We start from the raw sequence: 10,235 nt of genomic DNA, 5'->3' as shown, positions 1-10,235 counted from the left end.
AGGAATGATTCTACTGGTTCTCATGACCCATGGCTCTTTTCTGTGGTTTTAGCTTGCATTTATTGCCAGTAACTAACTCCTTTCTTTTCCCAGGGTTGTTGCACTGGCCTAATATAGCGTCTCCATCAAGCAAACAATATTCTCATATGCTATATAACACAAATTTCCAAGGAGATTACTCATATGCCTAAATTTACACTTAAATTTCACCAGACTGAGAAAAACCTCATGAAAAGATGTGAGAATGTTTATGTCCTTTCATGTGCGACATTAGAAAGGGATTATTGAGCAAGCAGCTCAATATTCTTTTTAATATCCTGTTTTGTGGTGATGCTGAGAGATGTTTAGCTCTTGTCTGAAGGAGGATTATAGTAGGTTTTAGTTGCTACTAGATTTGACAGGCTTGTAAGTGGTCTTTGTTGGGGAGTACCTTCTTATGAAATACTACTAATTGTTGTGAGCAAGTCTGTTTTCATGAGAACCTATCAAATATGTGCATGTAGAAAGTATTTGTCCAGTTTAAAGGTGCACCACAACTTCATCCTTTTTCTGGAAAAGAAGCTACCTCGGCATCCATGCAGATTCCTCTGTACCGCAAAAAGGTCCTTCTGTATCTGCAGGAGAGGATGAAAGGTGCCGTTGCGACATTTCAGCGACAGAAATAGATTGTTTGTGTTATAGGAGGTGGCATCAGGTGCATCACTGGGAAACTGCTAAGAAGTGAAGACATCCCAATGACAGAAGACATCTTCGTCAGCATCATTCTCATACGCAATTAACACAACTGTGAAATGCCAGCTGTGGTACGCGCTGACACGCCTGCCTGCTTATCACCACAGAGAAGATGCAAAAGTCTGTGCTGGAATCAAGCCAACAGAGGGGAAGTAAAAAATATCTCCCCCCTGCTGCGATGCTTAGTGCGTTTAGCTTTCAGAAACACCACTTCATCAAGAGAAAACCTGTTGGAAGAATCAACCCTGGTATCTTTTAATCAGCCTTTTCCCACAGTGCCCTAGAGGTGTTGAGTTTTGTTTGTTTGTTTGCTTTATTCTGTGTAGGGAGTAAACAACCCGATTTTACCTTGCCCAGAACTGTCTGTGGGGGGTAGTAGGCCTGGCACAGCTTGCTGAAGAATGTGGTGTGACCTGCTGCAGTCATGTTGTGCTGGAAACATCTGGTTTTGGAGCTTTAAAAAGAACAGGGTGGGACACACAAATATTTCATTGTCAAATCTGAACCAGATGGGAGGTAAAATATGTAGCAGAGTTCTCATAAAATTCATCTGAAATTAAATGGTGTAGGAAACCAGACAAGGCACTTATTAGAAATGGCCTTTTTTTACAGGCTGACTTTGCACAGTAGGAATTTGCAAATGCTTTAGGGATGCTAACGGTTTGTGGCCTCTGGAGATCCATTTCCTGTGCTATTACTGACCATGCTGAAGTTTTCAAGGAAACACCTGTTTATATTGTCTCCCTATTCCCTCTGTTGGTTGAATGAGCTCTCTCTGCCCTGGCAGTGAAAAACCCTCTGTGATACAGCTTCGTAGAGGTTTTTTGTTCTCTGTTTCAATCCTTGCTAGGATTCTGTGGACTTTGTGCAGAATGTGCTGCATCCTGGACCTCCTGGGTTCAGTAACCTCTCCTCATCCGAACAGGTCGTGTCCAGAGGTGCAGAGAAGCCTGAACTGTTGTGTTGTGCGAGTAGTTTGATGCATAGTTCAGATCCAAAACACGGATGTGAAGTAGCATTAACTGCTTATTGCTTTTGCTCTTCAAGGGAGTTTGCTGAGTGTTCATTAACCCATTATTACTTGTTTAGATTTAACTGAGGCTTGTTTTAACTGAGGCAAATGTTTTGCTCCCAATCTTCTGTCGACACCACTGATCAATCCGTTCTCCCCAGCAGGCACATACAAACTAACAGACTTTGCAATTAATTATAGAACAGGTAGATGAGGAAGGCTAAGGGATTTACTTGTTTGCACCGTTCAATGTAATGTCTCCTTCGCATCACAGAGTGGAGTCTGTGACTGCGCAAGCTGTTCCTCCGTGGCAAACACTGTAGCTGCATTCAGATATGCCAGTGTTCGATTTGTTATACGTTCCCGAGCCAGAACTCCGTAATTGTGGTACATTGAACTCTCTACCTGATGTAACTGTCTCATCCAGCAGTTTTGTTCTACAGAATGTATTTGTGTGTGTTTATTCTTTACCAGAAATAATACTTGGAAATCAGCAAAAAACAATATTCATTGATGTCGTGCAATGTCAAAATATATTATTTCTGGAAAGATGATTTCTTATCCAGCCTGTTTAGAAGTTCTGGCTATGAGATAAGCTCCTGGGTTTTACTTCTTGTCTGTCCGCACCCCCTCCCAATTTTGCGTGTAGGCAGCAAACTAATACATATTAATCAAAGAAATAAAATGCCAGCCTCAAAGAGAATTTACAAAAACACAGTGCTGCACCTCTGAAGAAAAATAGTTCAGTGTAAGGAGCAGTTGTTTGATGGAGGAGTCTGGAGATCCTTTGTGCAAGATGAGAAGGTGATTCTGAAAGGACTTGAGTTTCCCGTGCGGTAGTGAAGACAGATAACCCGAGCTGTATTTGTTTCTGCATTTTGTTCTGTTACACTGTGCCTCTAGCGCTCTTGGAAGATTTTTCTGTCTCTGTCTAGTTTACGTTGAGATGTTAGAGGAAGTTTAGAGTAAATGGAAAATGAAAAAATAGGGGCTGTTTGGTTTGACTATAAAGAAAAAGGGAGGTGTTCACTGTAAGTGATTCTAAAGAAGAGATGGTAAACCTGTGGAAGAAAGGATGGTAGAAAGTTAGAGGTGTTACGACGAGTTTTGAGAGGAAAATTTCTGCAAATCAGCAAGACTTTTGGTAGGGAATTCTGCTTCACTGTGATTTAGTCATATGGGAGAAGCTCCAGCAACCTGCCACTTGGCATCTTTGTACCAAAACTGACGTTTCACGGGTTACCGTGCAGTGAGGAGAAGTCCTGTACTGGGAGAGGTGAACTACGTGATACATGGAACCTTTTCCAGCTTTCTGACCTTGTAATTAGTGTTTACTTCCACAAGCGCATTACGGCTTTTTTTTCGTTCTCCGTGCTTTTGAAAGATGTTGTTACGACTTTTCATAGGAGGAACTGTGCTGAAGCGAGACCCGTAGGACTGTCCAGCTACAGCAGTGCTCGAGGAGGAAGGTTTGCCTCGCAGTAATCCCTTGTCCGGACAAAGCTTGAGAGGCTTTACAAATTGCACAGCTGCAAAGAGTTATGGGTATTTGTTATCCCTTGGTATCCCGACCATGTAAAACCTAATTCTTCTGGCCATTAGAGGTTGCCAAGAGGGAAATGGCTTGGTAATTATACTTGAAAGTGATGAATGAACGTGGCTCTGTGTAAATGCAGCACAGACAGTCTGTTTGCTGAACTTAAGAAATCTCTGTGCTTTGGAAATGGGACGTTGTTTATATAAGTAGGATTTTTAGGATTTTTGGGCAAGAGACGTATTTGTTCCTTTTCTTGTTTTTCAGAAGCAAAGCATTTTCCCCTATAACTGCAGATCTGTGTAATGTAAGATGGGAAATGTTGTAGACTGATGTGAAAGACACTGATAAATTCCATTTTCAAATGGGAAAATAAGAAACATAAGGGGCAAAATCAATGCCTTGCATTTGACTTGTGGAGGCAAAACCAAGTTGGTTTTAAACCAAGCTGTCTGTCCTTCTGGAATATTTTAGCACATTTTTATTCTGTTCTTTTTAGCACATTTTACACTGTACACTTGAACACACCGTCGCGGTTTTGTATCTGTGCAAATTCCCTGGCGTAAACGGTAGCCTCTGTCATGAAGGGGGTCAGGGTATTGCATCCCTGCAATGAAACCTACGGGCTGGACCCTGCAGGGACAGAGCAAAGTGGCATCGGGTAGGACTGAGGTTCTCAGCAGAAAACCACTTTGCACAAGGTAAGAGGCCAGGGATTGTGATGTGATGGACCGATTGTAGCAGCTGGCTCAGTGAGGTGAGGAGCGTTGTTTTTCTGGCTGATGTTGGCACTGGTTGTCCCCAAATTAGGGAACATCAGCTATTTCCCTGCGATGTTTGAGTTGTGTTTGGACATGATAGAGAGTCGAGGCATTCACAACTTTTGTGATTGCTGAGCTCTTTCAAGTTTTGCAGTGCGGTGTACAGGGTACAGAGGGTCCTACTGAGTCCTTTAACGTAGGTAAGCCTGTTCCGTAGCGCTTAGGAGTGCTGTGGCAAAGCTGACCTGCAGCAAGATGCTTCAGCCAAGGACATGAATTTGAGCTTCTGTCTGGATTCCTGCCAGAGGCCCTGTTGAAACAGATATCAGGATTAGAGAGATTCCGAAGTGGGCGTATGTGGTGACCACTTAAATTCCTGGTATGGAGTTGGCTGTGGAAAAAGGTCAGCTTACCCAACCTAAATGGGCCCATGCAGGCTACAGCTGCCTGCAGGGTTAGAACTGTCATGATTGAAGATCTTTTTAATTAATTTATTTTAATTTATTTTAAATTAAGTTTAAGGGAATATAATTGTAATTAAAACTTATAAATGAAGCTTATTCCAGATGAAAGTGAGCCTCTTAAATATTGTTCTAATGCACTGAAATCCTGTCTAGTTAGATACTTCCAGGTCTGTAATACTTCCAACTTAAACTGTACTTGTTTCCCTGGTAGACATGATTGATTACACTTTTCAACTTGATTAACTTCCAGGAATGTGCAGAGGAGAAACGCTGAAGAAAACAGAGAGAAAAGAAATGGGAAATTTACTGTGCATCAGGTGTGTGGTTGAGGATTTTTTTAAATTTTATTTTAAAGATCAGTGTTAACAGAATAGCAGAACTACTGACATTAGCATCCTTCCTGTTTCAGCTAGGCAGTGCCACACCCAGATGAAAGCAGGGTCTAACCTCCGTCTTACTTGGGTGTGTGTCTGGAATTAGTTGCAGGCAGTTGGAAATGGGCGATAGATCATCATCTGGGTTCTTAAAGATTTGGAGACGTGCTTGGGGAAAGCCCTCTGGAAAAAAGCCTGTTGATTCTAAACCCATCTCAAACTGGCTGCCTTCCTCCTTTTCTCTCCTTTCATTGCATTTCATTTTTCTGGGCCTGCTTCACTACCTTCTGGAAGCTGCAGGAATAAGAAATGTGGGCAAATGGAAAAGGCTGGTGGCACAACTGGAGGGTGATTGAGATGTTTCTGCGGCGGTCTATAGGCTGACAGCTGAGCAAAGTCACCAGCTGACAGCAGAGCACTGTCTTCTGTTTTCACAAATCTTGTCTTTTCTTTTTAGGAAGCTGGCTTAGAAATAGGAGGCCACTTGAGTACTAGGAGTTATTTTATTTTTCTATGCTTTTCTAATGTCTGAAAATCCAAATGACATGAACACTTAATTGTTGAATCAACAGTTGGCAAAACACTATTTTTGGCCTGGAGGTGACCATAAAGCTAAATGCTCTACCCAGTCTCTTGAATTTTTCTGGACTTTCTCAGGTTTCCTCTGGAGATTTCTCCTCTGTAGGACTTGAATTTTGCTTTTGAGGAAACAGGGAAAATGTGAAACAATATTAGAGGGTAGTAGCTGATACAGGTGCATACAGAATATGACAGCATCTAATTGTAGGGTGCTGATGGAGGGAAGGGTTTAGGGTTATCTTCTTTCAGAGTTTTTCTGATGTCAGAGGCAGGAGAATTTCCTGCTATGGGGAATGTTTCTTAGCACTGAAGAGGTTTTTTGCTTTTTTTTTAATAGTCAAAATATTTAGCTGATAACATAAGATTTGCGTGCTGCTGTGTGTCTCTCCTAGGCTTAGCATCCATGCCTGTGGTATCTGCAGTGCTCTGAATTAATAATATGCATTGAAGTTGTACCACACATGTACCTGAAGTGAGTTTGTCCCAGTGCTTTAATAATAATCGCTTAGTCCTAGGTGTGCTTGCTATGCCTTTTTGGTGTAAGAAATCCCTCTGTTGTTGTGAGTGCATGTACATAGAGGAATCAGTTAGTAATCGTGGGGGACAGTGTGGTTCTGCAGCTCAAAACAGGAGTTGTGCTTGTAAGCAGAAATAAGCATGGGATGTAAAAGCTGCTTAGGTCAACATGCATGTCTGCAAACCTGGTGTATTTAGTAAGGTTTGGGTTTTGAAGCCCCAGTGGCATGGAAGGGAAGCAAAGTTCAAAGCTAATGTAAGAGCATGCTCTGCTATCTTTAGATACAAGAAAATTCTGAATCAATAACTCATCAAGGTATATGGCAGTGTCTGTTCTGCTGGACAAAATGCCCCACTGATAGAATTTTTGAGTGAAATTTGGTATCTGGGAAGATGCTACAATTATTATTTTTCTGATAATGCTATTGGAATAGATTTTTTTTTTTTCCTTAATGCTGTGGAAAATCTTAAACTGCCAAAGCTGTATTTCAGCAGAGTTTGTGAGGGGAGGAAATAAAACAGTGTGACAGTTAACTACAATCACGGCAGTTGGGCTGAAAAGACGGACTTGGCAGGTGCTCCTTGCTGACAGGTTACCCCTGCAAAGCCCTGACAGAAATGTCAGACTCAATAAAAATCCTTCAGACTGTGCGAGCGAGGTGACTCTTGCGTGGGAGTGCACTGGCAGGGGGCTTTGGTATTTCAGGAACCTTTTACCTCAGGACTTTGTGCAGCAGCAGAGAGTCCTGCCAGAAAGGTCTATTTCAACCTGTATTAATTTTTAATACTAATGGTTTTGTCATGTCAATGAGTTTTACATTTGTTTTTATTGGAAATTATTTCCAGAGATTCCAGTAGAAGAGTTACTTGAGATGATATCACATCCACAAGTATTTTTAAAATGCGTAAGGTTTGGTTATGATGGCAATTCTTTAGTTAGGGGGGAAGAAAAGCTTTTGTCTGTATGTAAGTCTTGCCTGATAGGACATTTTGAAAAGAAGGTGGGCTGTACTCCCCTCCCACAAACGCTGCATTACGGCTTTCAGCTGCGTGGAGATTAATCCCTCTGCAGTAATTTATCCAGGACACTTCTCCTGAGGTCTGCCTCTTCGACCTCATGGATCTGCCTGAGGAAGGGCCATCTGTGCAGAAATGGAGCTTTTCAGGAGAGGGGACCTCCCACACTTCCTCCTGGTTTTGTGGCTTCACAGTTGCGGTGAAAATGTTATTGGTGACTATTTCTTGCATTTCCACATCTACAGTTTAGCAGCGTAGCTGAATTAAGGTCCTGATTCCAAAGTTAAGGTGTTCAGATGGGCATCAATGCCTTTGAAATCAGTGGTGGAATGGAGAGTCATTGGTTCTCCTTTACAGGTCTTAAAATGTTGATTGAGGCTTAAATATGTTTTTCAATGAAAATGGCATCTGGTGTTCTGAAAAAACATTCATCTCATTGGCTTTGGAAGTGTTCCAGGTTGTCAGACGATGCAAGTGTATGTTTGTATTATCTCGCAGTGGTGACGATTACCAAATTTCACCATGAGGCAAAACTGTAAAGACTGTGTTCTCAGACTGGTTTTAGTTTTCAAATATTAAAAGATCTCTTAGATAAAGGGGAAGGAAGGAAGAAAAGGAAGTTAAATAAGTAAAAAGTGCAAAACAAGAAGTCAGTTGCTGTCCGAAAAATGCCTATAGCAAGAAGGGTAACAGATACAAGTTCTGTGATTTCATACATCTGGCTCTGTCTGGAAACAAAATCTGCTTGGACTGAAGAACTATGTCAGCTCGTGAACTGCATGTACTGCTTGAGGCAGTGATGGAATCGGGCCACAGTTGCTTTTGTATCCCCAGGTGGCTTAGGGCGAGAGTGGCTTAAGATGTTCAAGGGCACGTGTCTGTGCCCATTGAGATCTGGATCCAGCTGGTTAAAATGGATGAGGCTAGAGGAGATAAAAAGATAAAGGTGCTATGGAGAGCCCTCACCTACTCTATCGAGTTTGGAGCTCGGGTTCACAATCTATCAGTTCCATTAGAGAAAGCCAGAATGAATTCAGATTAATTGTGAGGCTTGGTATACTGTCAAAATGTGCGTTGGAAGTGCCTTTAACTAAAATAGAGTACTCGGAACAGGTTTTGGTTTTCATACTCTTCTTCAACAGCCAGTTTTTATCCATGGACAGTCTAACCTGACAGGCTTTTGCCATTCAGGAAGCTTCTCACGGTCAAGTGAAGTGCCTGTGCACGAGCATACATGTGCTTGGTCTAAAACTGGTGGGACACTTGCAGGGTTAGCTGAAATACCACATAGGGGAGGATATCTGGCTCTAACTGACGTAATAAACTAGTAAGCAAAGACATTCTTTGCCTCTAAACTCCTTCGCTGAGGATTTTGAAGAAAGAGGGATTGGCAAGAAGACTGAAATACACATCAGTCTGTAGGAGATGTGTTTTCATTAGGGCAACACAAGAGATTACTTCAGATTCTCAGGCCCTTATGGTGCAGCCAGACTCCTCTTTGCTCACACATTTTTTATTGTGAAGTTTGAGGTATTTCTGGTTAGGGCACAGCTCTTGCAGACACGTACTGTGCACACATGGCCCTGTGTGGATTTTGTGAGGGGCTTAATTCTGCCTGCCTGGATTTGCAGGCAGCGTGTTGACAGGAAATTAATTTGTACCAGGACGTGCCTTTTGAGGACTATTTCCATGCGGTTGTGATGATGACATCAATGTGCAGGGGTCAGGTGGGGGGGCTGGAAGTTGGTTTTGGCAGTGCCTCCATGGGACTGGAGGGTTAATCATCATTTGTTTCTCTGGCTGCCGTTTGCGTCAAAAGTCCGGGCAGCCTTAATGAGCGTTGTCTGTGCTGATCTGAAACCCTTGCTGGGAAATCATGGGAAGATGGAAAAACGCACACTTGCAAGTCACCCTTCAGATTAACAGCTCAGGCAGCGCTAGAGCTCTCAGAGCGCGTGGTGTGGCTCTGATGCAGCCCTGAGCAGCTGGTAAAGAGATCTCTCGCTGTAAACCTGTGCCTCCCTGGGATTTTCGTAGGGTATCCTGTTAAGCCAAAAGCTAATTTGCTGTAGGCTCTGTGCTAAAAATGGTGCATCATACGACAGCTTAGTGAACTCTGTAATAAGCACTGAAACTGGAAACTCCTGGTGTCACAGGGCCCAGACACCTCTTCATTTGATGCTATTTTTATTTCTGGTATTTTTTGTGTGTGTGGTTTCAATTTCGTTACTCCACTTATAACAGATAATAATAAAGCTTCTAATAACGTGCTGGTTATCACCGTTCATTGCTTCAGTGGCGTTATGCCATCAGTGATGGCTCAACTGCAGTTTTCTGATATGTGCCCTGTTTGCATGAAAGTCTTTACAGGGGAATGTACACTGCAGCGGTGGGGGTTTCCTTGAGAATAAGCATTTCTTTAGTTTTTATTTTTTGTTAGTCTGAAGTTTGTAAGAGAAATGCTTATATTGGGGAAAGGTGTAATATCCGTTCTAGCCACCTCTCTTTAAAACCGAGTATTTGTTTCCCTTAAAAAGAAATGTTTAGTATCTCCCTCAAAGTCTTCTAGCTTCAGATCATCTCATATAATGTTAACGTTTGGGTCTCAGTCTTACAATTATTTTTTCGTCTGCTTAGCTTTTCCTTGTGTGCAGTCCGTTGGGTATAAAGCTGAGTAAATGTGAAATTTGTGCAGGATGGGAGGCCTGGATCCCTGTTGAGACTGGCTTGTGTTACAGAGTTGATTTTAATTTCCTCTAAGCTCTGTGTCCTTCGACAAGCATTTACTATCCTTGTCCAACACCTGAAGTGTTTTATCATGTTCAGCCCCCTCTAAGTCAGTGGGACTGTGACCCATGGGTATGTTAGAAATGCTCTAATCCCACCCGGGAATTTCCAGCGTGGCTGCAGCCAGCCGAGAAGCTGACGAGTAGCTCACCCGAGTCCCTTCTCTAATATTTCTTAGCGACCTCAGTATTCTGTTAGCCAACATTTGTTATAGCTCCTCAAAGGAGCTATAAGGTCTGATAAGTTAACTGTTTTGCACTGGAAAATTAGAGAACCAGTTGTAGAACAGGAAAAGTTGAGAATTTATTGGGAGGAGATCTGTGCAGCAGCAATGAGGTCGTTACTGTTGCGTTGGCTCTGGGACACTGAGGAAGCTCTTTGCTGGCAGGCGGATGGCAGTAACTATGCAGCTATACGTGTGTATTCTTTATCTGCTGGAAATAATTGGAGCACTTAGAA

At 42.4% G+C, this 10,235-nt stretch overlaps 1 protein-coding gene across 1 annotated transcript in view; it reads left to right on the top strand.

Moving 5' to 3' along the window:
• The window catches only part of SPATA5 (spermatogenesis associated 5), a gene marked incomplete at its 3' end in the record, with an annotated part of 49,450 nt that overhangs the window by 37,158 nt on the left and 2,057 nt on the right, over positions 1-10,235 (top strand). The window lies entirely within an intron of this gene.

The sequence above is a fragment of the Buceros rhinoceros genome, unplaced genomic scaffold (assembly GCF_000710305.1).
Source record: "Buceros rhinoceros silvestris isolate BGI_N320 unplaced genomic scaffold, ASM71030v1 scaffold18040, whole genome shotgun sequence".
Classification (NCBI taxonomy): Eukaryota; Metazoa; Chordata; class Aves; order Bucerotiformes; family Bucerotidae; genus Buceros; species Buceros rhinoceros.
Note: the sequence above shows the minus strand (reverse complement) of the source record. Positions and strands in the feature narration are given on the sequence as shown.